General features: G+C 39.3%; 1 protein-coding gene across 1 annotated transcript in view; it reads left to right on the forward strand.

Moving 5' to 3' along the window:
* Positions 1 to 12,090, forward strand: part of LOC103104114 (zinc finger protein OZF-like) — a 122,851-nt gene that overhangs the window by 18,295 nt on the left and 92,466 nt on the right. The gene's annotated exons all lie outside the window — the stretch shown is intronic.

Raw genomic sequence — 12,090 nt, forward strand, 5'->3', positions numbered from 1 at the left:
AGAAATCACTTCTAATTAGTATTATTTTCTACATGTTTTCCCAAAATTCCTACAAAGCAAAAATTAAAAGATAAAAAGTTATATTGGAGATTTCGAATATGAAATAAAATTACCGCTATTCCAATGATTTTTATTCATTTGTATGCATTATCAAAATGATTAATTTACATAGAAGATCACACATCTATCATCTTGGTACTCTGGACTAATTGCATTGAGAAGTCAGTGAAACATAAGTGATACAATTACACTTAGTTGTAAAATTTCTAAACCTATCACTTACATATTATGTCTTTAGCTTATTTTACATTAAGATCTGTGCTATATATATGGCAAAAATTTGTCACAGCAGTACAGAACTCCAAACCAAATAGGTTTGTTGGGAGGCCACACTCCCAATAAAGCTGGACCGTGGTCAAATCAAGAATAGAGACTCTGAGCCTTAGGAGAAAGCCTTTCTTATGCCTAGAAATCTGATGACTCAGTGACAGGAAATACAGTCACAATGAAAAAAGAATAGATGCAAAATATGGGCATCTTCTTGATGATATCTGATTAATCTGGTAAGTGTAAAAAAAGATCACTATTGATAGTAAGTACTGTACTCAGGGTTTTGGTGTTTTCACTGATGATTAGGTTGGAATAGTAGAAGTAAGCAGTTTTGGTTAAATAATATGGGAAAACAAGGGTAGTCCTCCACCTCCTGCATGACTTGTCTTTTTCTACAAACAAGACGATCCAACCTCTTTTTTTTGGGGGGGGGGCATCTTATTACACACCCTATAGAGGTATGGCAGGATTAACAAATTCTCCAGGGTTACAGGCTTAAGGTCAGGATGTAAACAAGATTTGATAGTACCCCAAACTATATTTATCTTAGCTATTTTTATAAGGCAAACTATTCTTTTACTCTGAACTCAAAACTAATTATTGTTATAAAAAATCATGAAGGCTAATTCAATTGTAATAATAAAAGGGGAAAGGGAGTTTCACACTCACACATACAAGGTCAAATATAATTATCCAAATAGGAAAATGTGAACAGAGGTGCTACTACATTATAATTCATTTTAAGACAGTCCCATCAAATCTAGATTCATTCTTATATATGGTACCCTACAGAATCTTTTCTCAAGAGACATTTGTTGTCACCACCTCAAATGATACGGATCTCTACATTCAAATTAGTCTGCTGCCCAGGGTTTATGCATATCTACTGTTTAGTAGGAGGATCTGAGTCCTGGACAAGAAGGAGAGAAAGAGGCAGGTGTTAAAGAGATGGGGAAAGTGGAGGCACAGAGATGAGCATTGGTAGTGGCCCAGGTAGAATTCAAGGCGTGAGGCAGAATTGAAAGCCTCAGGAAGAACTGGATCTAGGACTCTCAGAAGGAAAGCTTTAAGAGTTTTAGGGCAGAGAGATACATTTTTTTCTATTATATGATAGCCCTTCAGCTATGGAAAATTTACTAACCAGTATTTTTGACATTTTATTTGTTTTACTTTTATGGGTGGGAGGGGTATAATGTAGAATATTTTTCCATGATTATAAGATATATGTTCTTTCCATCCCCTTCTAACCCCTGACTGTTAGGGGTAAATTTAGGGGTTATTGACTGAACATTATACTAGTGGTCACCAGGGATTAATTCAATCCCAATAAAATATTCAATTCAGTATTGGAATTTTATGGTGGTTTAATTACAACAGAGGGAAGGAATTAAGAATAAGAGAGAGAAAAGGGTATAAGGTTTCTCCAGTCTAGCCACAGAGAACTCAGCCACGAAGCCTCCTCAGAAGATTAAAACTAGGTCGACTTCCAGCCACAAGTTCTACTCTGAGGGGCCACCTAATAGAATAGTGATTTTAGGAAGTAAATGAAAAAGGAATCATCCTAAATTACCCAGGTCACTCAGGGAAGACGCCTCACCTATCCTATGTTACCAAACTTCTCCAGTCCCTTTCCAGCAAGCTGCAAAAGTCAACCGCGAAGATGCCAAACACCACACAGAACACACCTCACTGCTGACAGAGATGAATGTCCCTGTGAGCGTGATCCACGTCTTTGCAAGAGAGGCTGGAGAGGGGAAGTGTTGCAAAGTATATAGACCGTTCTTTGCATCACTTCCTGCATTTCACATGTACCAATCATAACTTAAGCTTGATTTAACTCCCCACCCCTTGGGATCTGTCAGTTGTTTCTTATTTGTCACTTGCTAGCACATGTCTGCCATAGGCCATTCTCCATACGTTCCTGGTTGCTAGACTAAGCAGGGTGGAGTAAATCTAAAATTCACACTCCTGTAGCTGATGCACAATTGTACTGGGTTTTATATATGTCATTGATCAAGACCTATTTCCATATTATTGATATTTACATTAGGGTGATCATTTAGAATCTATATCCCCAATCCTGTTCCCATCTACCCATGTGATCAAGCAGTTGTTTTCCTTCTGTGTTTCTACTCCCACAGTTCTTCCTCTTGAGTGTAGATAGCATTCTTTCTCACAAGTGCCACCGAATTGTTTTGGATCATTGCATTGCTACTAGTAGAGAAGTCCATGACATTCGATTTTACCACAGTGTATCAGTCTCTGTGTACAATGTTCTCCTGGTTCTCCTCCTTTCACTCTGCATCAATTCCTTGAGATTGTTCCAGGTCACATGGAATTCCTACAATTCATTATTTCTTTGAGCACAATAGAATTCCATCACCAACAGATACTACAATTTGTTCAGCCATTGCCCAATCTGAGGGCATCCCCTCATTTTCCAATTTTTTGCCACCACAAAGAGCACAGCTATGAGTATTTTTGTGCAAGTATTTTTCCTTATCTCCTTGGGGTATAAATCAGCAATGGTATGGCTGAATCAAAGGGCAGGCAGCCTTTTAATACCCTTTGTGCATAGTTCCAAATTGACTTAGAAAATGCTTGGATCAATTTACAACTCTACCAGCAATGCCCCAATTTTTCAACATCCCCTCCAACATCTATTAATTTCCTTTGCTGTCATGTCAGCCAATCTGCTAGGTGTGAGGTGATACCTCAGATTTGTTTTGATTTGCATTTCTCTGATTATAAATGATTGAGAACACTTTTTCATGTGCTTATTAATAGTTTTGATTTCTTTATCTGAAAATTACCTTTTCATGTACCTTGCCCATTTATCAATTGAGGAATGGCTTGATTATTTTGTACAATTGATTTAACTCCTAATAAATTTGAATAATTAGACCTTTGTCAGAGGTTTTTTCTTATAAAGATTTTTTCCCAATTTGGTGCTTCCCTTCTAATTTTGCATGCATTGGGTTTTTTTTTTCAAAAAATCTTTTTAATTTAATGTAATCAAAATTTTTCATTTTACATTTTGTAAAATTTTCTAACTTTTGCTTGACATTAAAATCTTTTCTTTCCCATAGATAGGACAAGTAAAATATTCTATGTTTCCTTCTTTATATTTAAGTCATTCACCCATTCTGAATTCATCTTGGTGTGGTGTGGGAGATGTTGAGCTAAAACTAATCTATCCTTTACTGTTTTCCAATTTTCCCAGCAGTTTTTCTGAAATAGTGGGATTTTGTTCCCAAAGCTTGACTCTTTGGGTTTATCATACACTGTTTTACTGAGGTCATTTACATCAAGGGTATTCCACTGATCCTCCCTTCTGTTTCTTAACCAGTACCATACTGTTTTGATGACCACTGTTTTATAGTACAGTTTAAGATCTGGTACTGCTGGCCCCCCCTCCTTCAAATTTTTTTAATTTCATTTGGTATTCTTGATCTTTTTTCTTCAGAATGAACTTTGTTATAGCTTTTTTCTAATTCAGAAAAAAAGTTTCCTGGTAGTTTCATAGGTATGGCACTAAATAAGTAAATTAATTTGGGTAGGATTATCATTTTTATTATGTTAACTCATCCTACCAATGAGCAATTAATGTTTTTCCAATCCCATGGATTTTGATATTGTAAAGATTAAAATTGATATTCAATAAAGAAGTATATATTTTAAAGTTTTATTAGAAATAACTAATGTAAAAGAACTACCTAAACGCAGCCTGGTTGTGAAAGAATAGGGAGTAGTTACATCATACTTATAACCAATCATATAACTACAGAAACAAGGAGTCATAGGAAAAAGGGAAAATGATTTTAGGTAATACAAAAAGCAATTTGGGGTAATGTAGTTTTATTGATTCAAGAATATCCAGCCTTTACATACCCCCCTGTGATTATATCTAGAGGCCAGTCTCCACAAAAGGAACATGTAACCATAACTAACATAAATTGTAATAATTTGTGGATAAAAGGAAAATAAAAGAGAAATAGAACAAAACCAATCATTGCTAAAGTAACAAAAAAGCCAATTGGGGGCAATCCCCTTTGGTATAAGTGTATACATTCAAAACAAATACATTCAATCCCCCCAAAGTTCAAATTCACATCCCAAAGCTCACTCTGAATCTTTTGGTGCAGCGTGTCATCTCTGCAGGCATCTTCATGGCACCTTTTCCAAATAGGTTAGCCTTCTGTATTCTTGGAGGTAGTCTCTTGTTCTAAAATGGCTCAAATTCAAATCAATGTTCAAACAATAACATAGTCCCCCCTGGGAAGAATAATAAGAAATGGGCATCACTCAGGGATACATGGCTGTGTTATGATGTGTCAACTTGGAAATGTAGAAGTCCCCAGTTTATTTAGTTGGGAGGTAGAAACCCCAAGTTTTGATCTTTTCACAGGAGAGTTTTCCCCCTGAGGAAAGGTCCCACTTCAGGAGACAATAGACATCCTGGTAGTTTGGGTGGGAGTAGCTAATCCCATCCAATGTTTAGTATCTTTTGTCCCAATGGTTTCTCCCCCTAGGCTAAGATCCATTACCAAGGCAGCCTAGCCCTGAGCTGACTCTTTCCCTTTTGTGTCCATTGTAGGGCATCAGCCCCGGACTCTTATTCCTGTCTGGAACTCCTCATTTTCCTTTCTAACCATTGTAAGGTCAATCAACTGTCCCTCTTACTCTAAGCCCCCTGGTCATCTAGAATGTTATATAGGTTCCCCAGATTCTTTTGATCCTCAGAGTCCATCTTGATTCGTTGCACTCCCAGGGGTCAGTGACCAGAGCGACCAAAGTTCAATCCTCAGACTCTATGCAGTCCTGTGGGGTGAATAGCTCTGTTGTCGAGGCATATTAGCGCTGAGGCCTTTTAGTGCTGAACCCCTTTTGTCCTTGATTAAAGAGTGATTTTTGACGATTTAATAGTTCTGTGTTTTTTCTAGTTAACAGAGATATATGAATCAATTGGCAAAAGAAAATCAAAAACATAAAAAAATCCAAATAAAAGAAAAAATAACTTGTGGATGAAATACAACTTGTATTTGAATTTGTATTGTCTTATGTCTAAAGAAATCTAAGTAAAGGAAAAACAAATCTATAACAGGTCCTTGCATCAGGGCCTAATTAAAATTATTTAAGCAATTATGCACTTACCCAATCAGTAGCTAGAACTACAGAAAGTTTGTCACACTATGAAAGAAAAGGGGCTAGATATGGCATTATTATGAAATCTATCTGTAGATGCTCAAAAGATGTGTAAGCCAGAGGACGCCCACCAAAAGCTTTGCCATGAAATGCATGTTGGTTATATGCTTGGCAGGTAGAGCAGGCTGAACACACTTTAGAGGCTATAGTAGTTATACCAGGGGCTATCCATACTTTCTTAACAGAGTCCATGATGCCCTGGGTGCCAAAATGACCATTTAAATGAATAGATTGACAAATTTGGTTATAGAAACTTCTAGGGAGCAGGGGTTTTCCTTCAGATGACACCCAAACTCCATTGATCTGTTTTGCTTTGAATTTTTATTTCCATTTTTCCACTTCCTTTTCATTATAGGAAACTGATAAATTTAAATCATCAGTGGTTGTTAATGTTAAAATTAATTCAGGCCCTTCTATCGCTGCTAGATTTGCAGAGGAATCTGTTTGATCATTTCCTCTAGAGACAGGGTCAGTGCCACTTGTTTGGGCAGAGCAATGAACTACAGCTAGGGCTTCAGGCAGCTGGAGAGCAGAAAGAACTTCATTAATAATTTCTGCATTAGCTATAGATTTTCCAACTGTGCTTAAAAATCCTCTCTGGAGCCATAGAATTCCAACAGTGACAAATGCCAAAAACATATCTAGAATCTCTATAAATTATTGCCTTTTTATTCATGGAAATTATACAAGCGTGCTTCAGAGTTATGAGTTCTGCTCCTTGAGCACTAATATTAGAGGGTAGTGAAGCTGAACACTCAGTGGCAAATTCTGAGACAACAGCAGCTCCAGTGCAGCTTATGCTTCTACCTCATGTGGGCACATAATTGTTAATGGGCATCCCAATACTAGATCAACAGTTTTTGTCACTGATCAGGCTGTAGAAGCTACTCCTCTAATACATGGTGGTGTTCCTGATGCTACTGGAACCAGTTGTGCAGAATAATAAGCAATTGGGCGCTGAGAAGGTCCCAAAGTCTGAGTTAAAACACCTGAAGCTACTCCTTTTCACTCATGTATATACAAAGTAAATGGCTTGTTGTAATCTGGGTTGCCTAGAGGAGGGACAGACAGGATAGACTGTTTTAGATCTGATATAGCTAACAAGTGTTCTGGCTCTAATTTGAGGGGTTCCAGAATCAAATCCTTTGTTAGTGCTATAATGTGTTTAGTCATTTCCCCATAGCAAGGAATCCATTGTCTGCAAAACCCCATTGCTCCTAAAATTGCTCTCAACTGTTTCTTAGTGGTTGGGGCTCTTAAATTTTGAATATTCTCAATTCGTTTTGGAGAAATATAGCAAGCACCCGCAGTCAGGATGAATCACAAATATTCTACTTTAGGGAGACACCACTGAACCTTATCCTTCAAGATTTTAAGCCCTCTTTTGCGCAATTAAAAAAAAAAAAAAGGTGTTTACTATCTTCCTGACATGCTTCTGCATCTGTTGAAGCCGAGAGTAGATCATCTACATATCTGATTATTTTACTATTTTAAAATGTTTTATTATCTGTGTCTTGGTTCAAAATTTACACAAACAAACTTGGGCTTTCCACATAACACTGTGAAAGACGACTCCATGTATATTGTGAGCCCTTCCAGGTGAAAGCAAAAATATGCCTGGAGATCTCATGTATAGGTATGGAAAAGAAAGCTGAGCAGAAATCTACTACTGTAAAATATGTAGCTGTGCTAGGAATAGAGGAAATAATAGTATTCATGTTGGAAACTATGAAGTGTCTCTTTATAACATGATTATTCACCACCCTCAGATCCTGTAGGAATCTATAGAGGTGCTTTCTATCATGCCCTCTTTTTGTTTTTTTAACAGGCAGGATGGGTGTGTTGTATTCAGATTTACAAGGGATTATTATTCCCTGATCAATTAATGTCTTTATTATTGGGGTAATGCCCTCTGCTGCCTCCTTGGAGAGAGGATACTGAGGAATGAAAGGAGGTGGGATGGATTTAATTTTTATCTGCACAGGAACAACAGATTTAAGTAAGCCTACATCGGAAGAAGATGTGGCCCAAAGAGACTCTGGTATATCCATAGGTATTTCAAAAGTGGGAGGCTCTTTTGCCTCCTGGCTCTCTAAGAGAAGTACAGGGAGTAAATTTAAAGATTTCTCTTGTACTTCCAATGATAAGGAACCATCTGGGGAGCAAGTTATTGTGGCTCTGAGTTTGCATAGAAGGTCCCTTCCCAGAAAATGTAAGGGGGAGTCAGGCATCAAAAGGAAGGAATGTTCTACCTGTAGAGGTCCTACAGACACCATTCTAGGGGTAAGTTTTTTAAATCTTTGGGGTATTCCTGATACTCCCACTACACTTTCTACACTACACTACACTACACTACACTACACTACACTACACTACACTACACTTGAGTCAATGGAATAACAATTTAAATCTGCTACATTCTTTAATACAGACCTGGTAGCTCCAGTGTCTAAGAGACAATCATAATAGGTGTTACCCACCTTTAAGGTAGCATGGGGTTCATTAGTATGTGGAGCGCAGTAGATAGGGACAACGGGTAGTAGGACATCAGGGTCCAGAAAATCAAAGGTTGTATCCTCTGATTCCTATGCCCTAGCCCCCCACCCACCCACAGACACCTTCATTGTGTTTGGAATGTTCTTTGGGCAACCCCCTGAAGGGCACCCCTCTGAGGGGCATTAGCACCTCTAGTATTTTTTGGACGAGCACCATTTCTTATATATTGTTGTTGGGTATTATAATTTTCTTCATTTGGAGCATTGTCATTATTTTCCCAATTCCTATTTCTAAAAATTTGGTTTCTAAAGTTCTTATTTCTATAGTTATTATAGTTATATCCATAATTTCTAAAATTCTGGTTTCTATGATTATTATATAGTTATTATTTCTAAAGTTGTTATTAAACTGCATATTCCTTCCAATAATCTTGAGAAAAGTTATACATTCTATCATTCTGTGGCCTCTTCTTATCACAGAAGTGGCAGGTTACTGATTTATTTGTGGATTCCTGCAAAGGGGCTATGGTCTGTCCCTTATTTTTCAATTGTCTCTTTAACATTTCAATTTCATTCTTTAAGTTTTCCACTAACGTATTGTGTTCTTCAGGTCTTTTTATATGACCTTTATAAACATAGGTTGCTACTCTCCTCAATTCTTCAAGGTCCATAGAGTCCCAATTAGGACAATTAGTTTTAAAGTAGTCTTTTATCACTGAACAACAATTCTCAAAGAATTGCCTACGTGTTTACCTAATGTCCCTTTCTCTGGATAAATCAAGGTCTATATATGTATTTCCTACATCTATAAGTCTGTCCATAAACTGGGAGGGGGGGTCTCATCAATTTCTTGTCGGGTTCTTTCAAATTTTTACCATTTTTCAGGTCTATCTGAGCATGCTCTCATAGCTGTTAATAATGCTTCTCTGGTCTGGTTTAGTTTTGTGTGATCTAGTTCAACATTGGGGTTCCAATGTGGATCTTCAGTTGGCCAATAATGTCCTCTTATACCTTGTTTCTGATTAGCCAGAGAGATGATATTGTTTTTTTTTTCTCTTTTTGTTAAAAATGTCTCTAACAAATTCTCAACATCCATCCAACTGGGGTCAAAAGTTCTGAATATGTTCCCTAATTTTTTTTATAATTAATATTGGTTCTTCCTCAAATGATGGGAGATGTTCCTTAAATTTATTTAAATCTTCAGGGCTAAAAGGTGCATGATGTCTTACAGATACCAAGTTTCCATTTTTATTAAAATTGGGTACTTCCCTTAAAGGAAATAACCTATCTGAATTATTTGGTACTCCTGTTTCTGTTTCTAGCCTTCCTGCTCCATTCTCAATGGGGTAGGTATGATAAAGAGAAGAGATGGGCACACTGAGGGAGACGGTTTGTTGTTGTCCCATAGTGTCAGAAAGATCAGGGGTAGGAATGATATGGGAATTGAATTGGGCAGGGTGGGAAGGAGGGGCAAAGAAAGAAGTGTTAGTAACTGGGAGGAAAGATACAGAGGTGTTAGGGTTGGAGGAATGAGTAGGGTGTGAACTTAGAGTGGAGGGTGTGGGATTGGAAGCATGGGCAGGTTGTGAACTCAGAATAGAGGGTATGGGATCAGAAGCATGGGCAGGGGGAGGGGTGGGTTGGTTAGGAGCAGGGTTAATGTCCAGAGCAAGTTGGGACAGAGGTTCTGATGATGTTCTTACCTCTCTTTTAATATTTCTCATAAAAGCTACAATCTCCCCCTGACTTTCCTCTATAAGCTCAAGTCTAGTATTTATTTCTGCATTTTATTTAGTAGTAGAAGGAACACTTGGTTGGTTTCACTGAGAAGTGGGTTTTGTAAGGAAATACAATATTTCAGCTATAACAATCAAAATCCTAAGGGGGAGTAGTTATGTCGATTATACTTTGCTAGAAGTTCCATAGGATGAGCCATTTCAGAGAGGCCACAAATGCGAATTGTACATCCCAAGGCCTTCCTCTAAGCCAGCGGTTCTCAACCTTTCTAATGCCATGACCCTGCAATACAGTTCCTCATGTTGCGGTGACCCCAAACCAAAAAATTATTTTGGTGGCTACTTCAAAACTGTAATTTTGTAATTATGTATTTTCCGATGGCTTTTAAAGATGAATTTTATGATTTCCCTAGATTGGGTTTGATTCTCTCAGCTTTTGAGCTGAGGCCATGCCTCCCAGCCTGGTGGAGGGTTTCCTTTGTTCCTATCTATGCTAATATGTGCTACTTTTCTTAAGTTCAAAGTCTTTAGCAGTAGACTGCAAGAGGAAGAAAAGGTTCTGACTTGGAGAGCTGGTTGGGCCTGTCTCTTCTAAAGATCTGCCTTACAGTTCAAACTGCTACCCTTAAATCCTTTTGTTCAATGACAGGATAACAGGAATCCAGGTAGAGCACACAGTTGGGAAAGATCTAGGAATAGAAGTACTTCTATCCCAAGACAGGGAGAGAGCATTCCTTCTAGTCTTGAGGACCAGGAAAGAGAGAGCCTTTCAAGAGCAACTGTCACTCTCCAAGAGGCTCCTTCCCCTACCAACTGTCATTTTTGTCAATATCTTCTCTCTAATATTCTGATTGCTGTTTGTTCCACCTGAGTGGCATAAAGTCCAAAACTTGATTCAGTTTTCCTTTCCACAGTTGGGAAGCTTAAATACCTTTCTAGAGCAACAAGGGGACTGAGGATGAGATGGGTAGTTGATTGGCTTTACAAATGATAACAAAGGAAAATGAGGAGTTCCAGACAGGAATAACAGTGAGGGGTTAAGCTTTATAAAAGACGCAAAAGGGAAAGATGCAGCCAAGGGCTGGTCCTAAGGGTAGAAACCCTTAGATACTCAACACCAAATGGGATTGACCATCCCCACCTAAACTACTTTAAGGTCTATTGTCAGTGTGAGACTGTGAGGTTGGACTTTCCCTCAGGGAGGAACTTTCCAGTGACAGGTCAAACTTGGGGCTTTCACCTTTAAGCTAAGTCAACTGAGGGTCACTAAATCTTTCTACTAGGCTACAAGTTTGGTGGTTTCTAGGGTCCACATTTGACAAGGGGTTGGTTTCCTCCTAGCCACACTGCATTCCTGAGGAGTTCCTCAGATACTCTTTCCAGTGACTTGGGGTCTCCAGGGCTCCCTGAGCCCCTATTACATCTCTCCCTTTTTACTATCTAAGGAATAAAAAATCAGAGAGGCAGTCTATCTTCTGTAACTTCTTCTACGCTGAAAATGGGGCACAGAGGTGTCCCTGATGGTCAAGGAGAGAAAGGGAGAGGCGGGTTCCTGTGGGTACCCTCCAGGGCTCATGGGGGACATGGCTACAGGGAACACATGGGTCCTAGAAGCAACCAGAAATTGGAAGGGCCTGCCTTGACCACTGCCTCTCCCAATGGAGGGCGGGGCGGTGCTGGTGGAATGGTTCAGTCCCTGAGGCAGCCCACAGTGTAGAAGCAAAAGGCAGCAAGACTGAAGCAATAGACATAAACAGAAGAACTGAGTACAAGAGCGTCACAGAGCATTGACTACCATGAGGCCTCCTTGCATTTCAGTACAGGATCCCGGAAGCCAACAAAGCCCATATCAGCAGCCATCTTCTGGCAGTCAGGGTTGGCCTCCTCCTCAGCACACTTGCTTTTCTGGTTCCAAAGTCAGAGAACACACTGAAGGACCTGCTTCTTCATCCCAGCTATTTCTCTCAGGTTCTTTTCCCTCTACGGGTCCTCTGGAGCTATTCTGCTGACTCAGTCTCCAGCCTGTCTATCTCCTCTGGAGAAAACAGCTAGCAAGAGCTGCAGAGCCAATCAGGACATTAGGAAGTGTTAAGCATCATAGCAGCAGCCACTGGGGCAACCTCCCAAGCCCCAGATCGAGGACCCTTCCACGCTGCGGTCTGGGGTTCCCAGCTCCGCTGGCCCTGGGTCTGGGACAGACGACACTGTAACCATCAGCAAGATGGAGCCAGAAGTCGTTGGACGTGACGACTGTCAGCAAAAGGATCAGTTCCCTCCCGCAGTGCTGCTGCAGCCTTGAAGAAAAGCCTCTCCCTAGGCTGGAG

This window comes from Monodelphis domestica, chromosome 1 (assembly GCF_027887165.1).
Source record: "Monodelphis domestica isolate mMonDom1 chromosome 1, mMonDom1.pri, whole genome shotgun sequence".
In the NCBI taxonomy this organism is placed as follows: Eukaryota; Metazoa; Chordata; class Mammalia; order Didelphimorphia; family Didelphidae; genus Monodelphis; species Monodelphis domestica.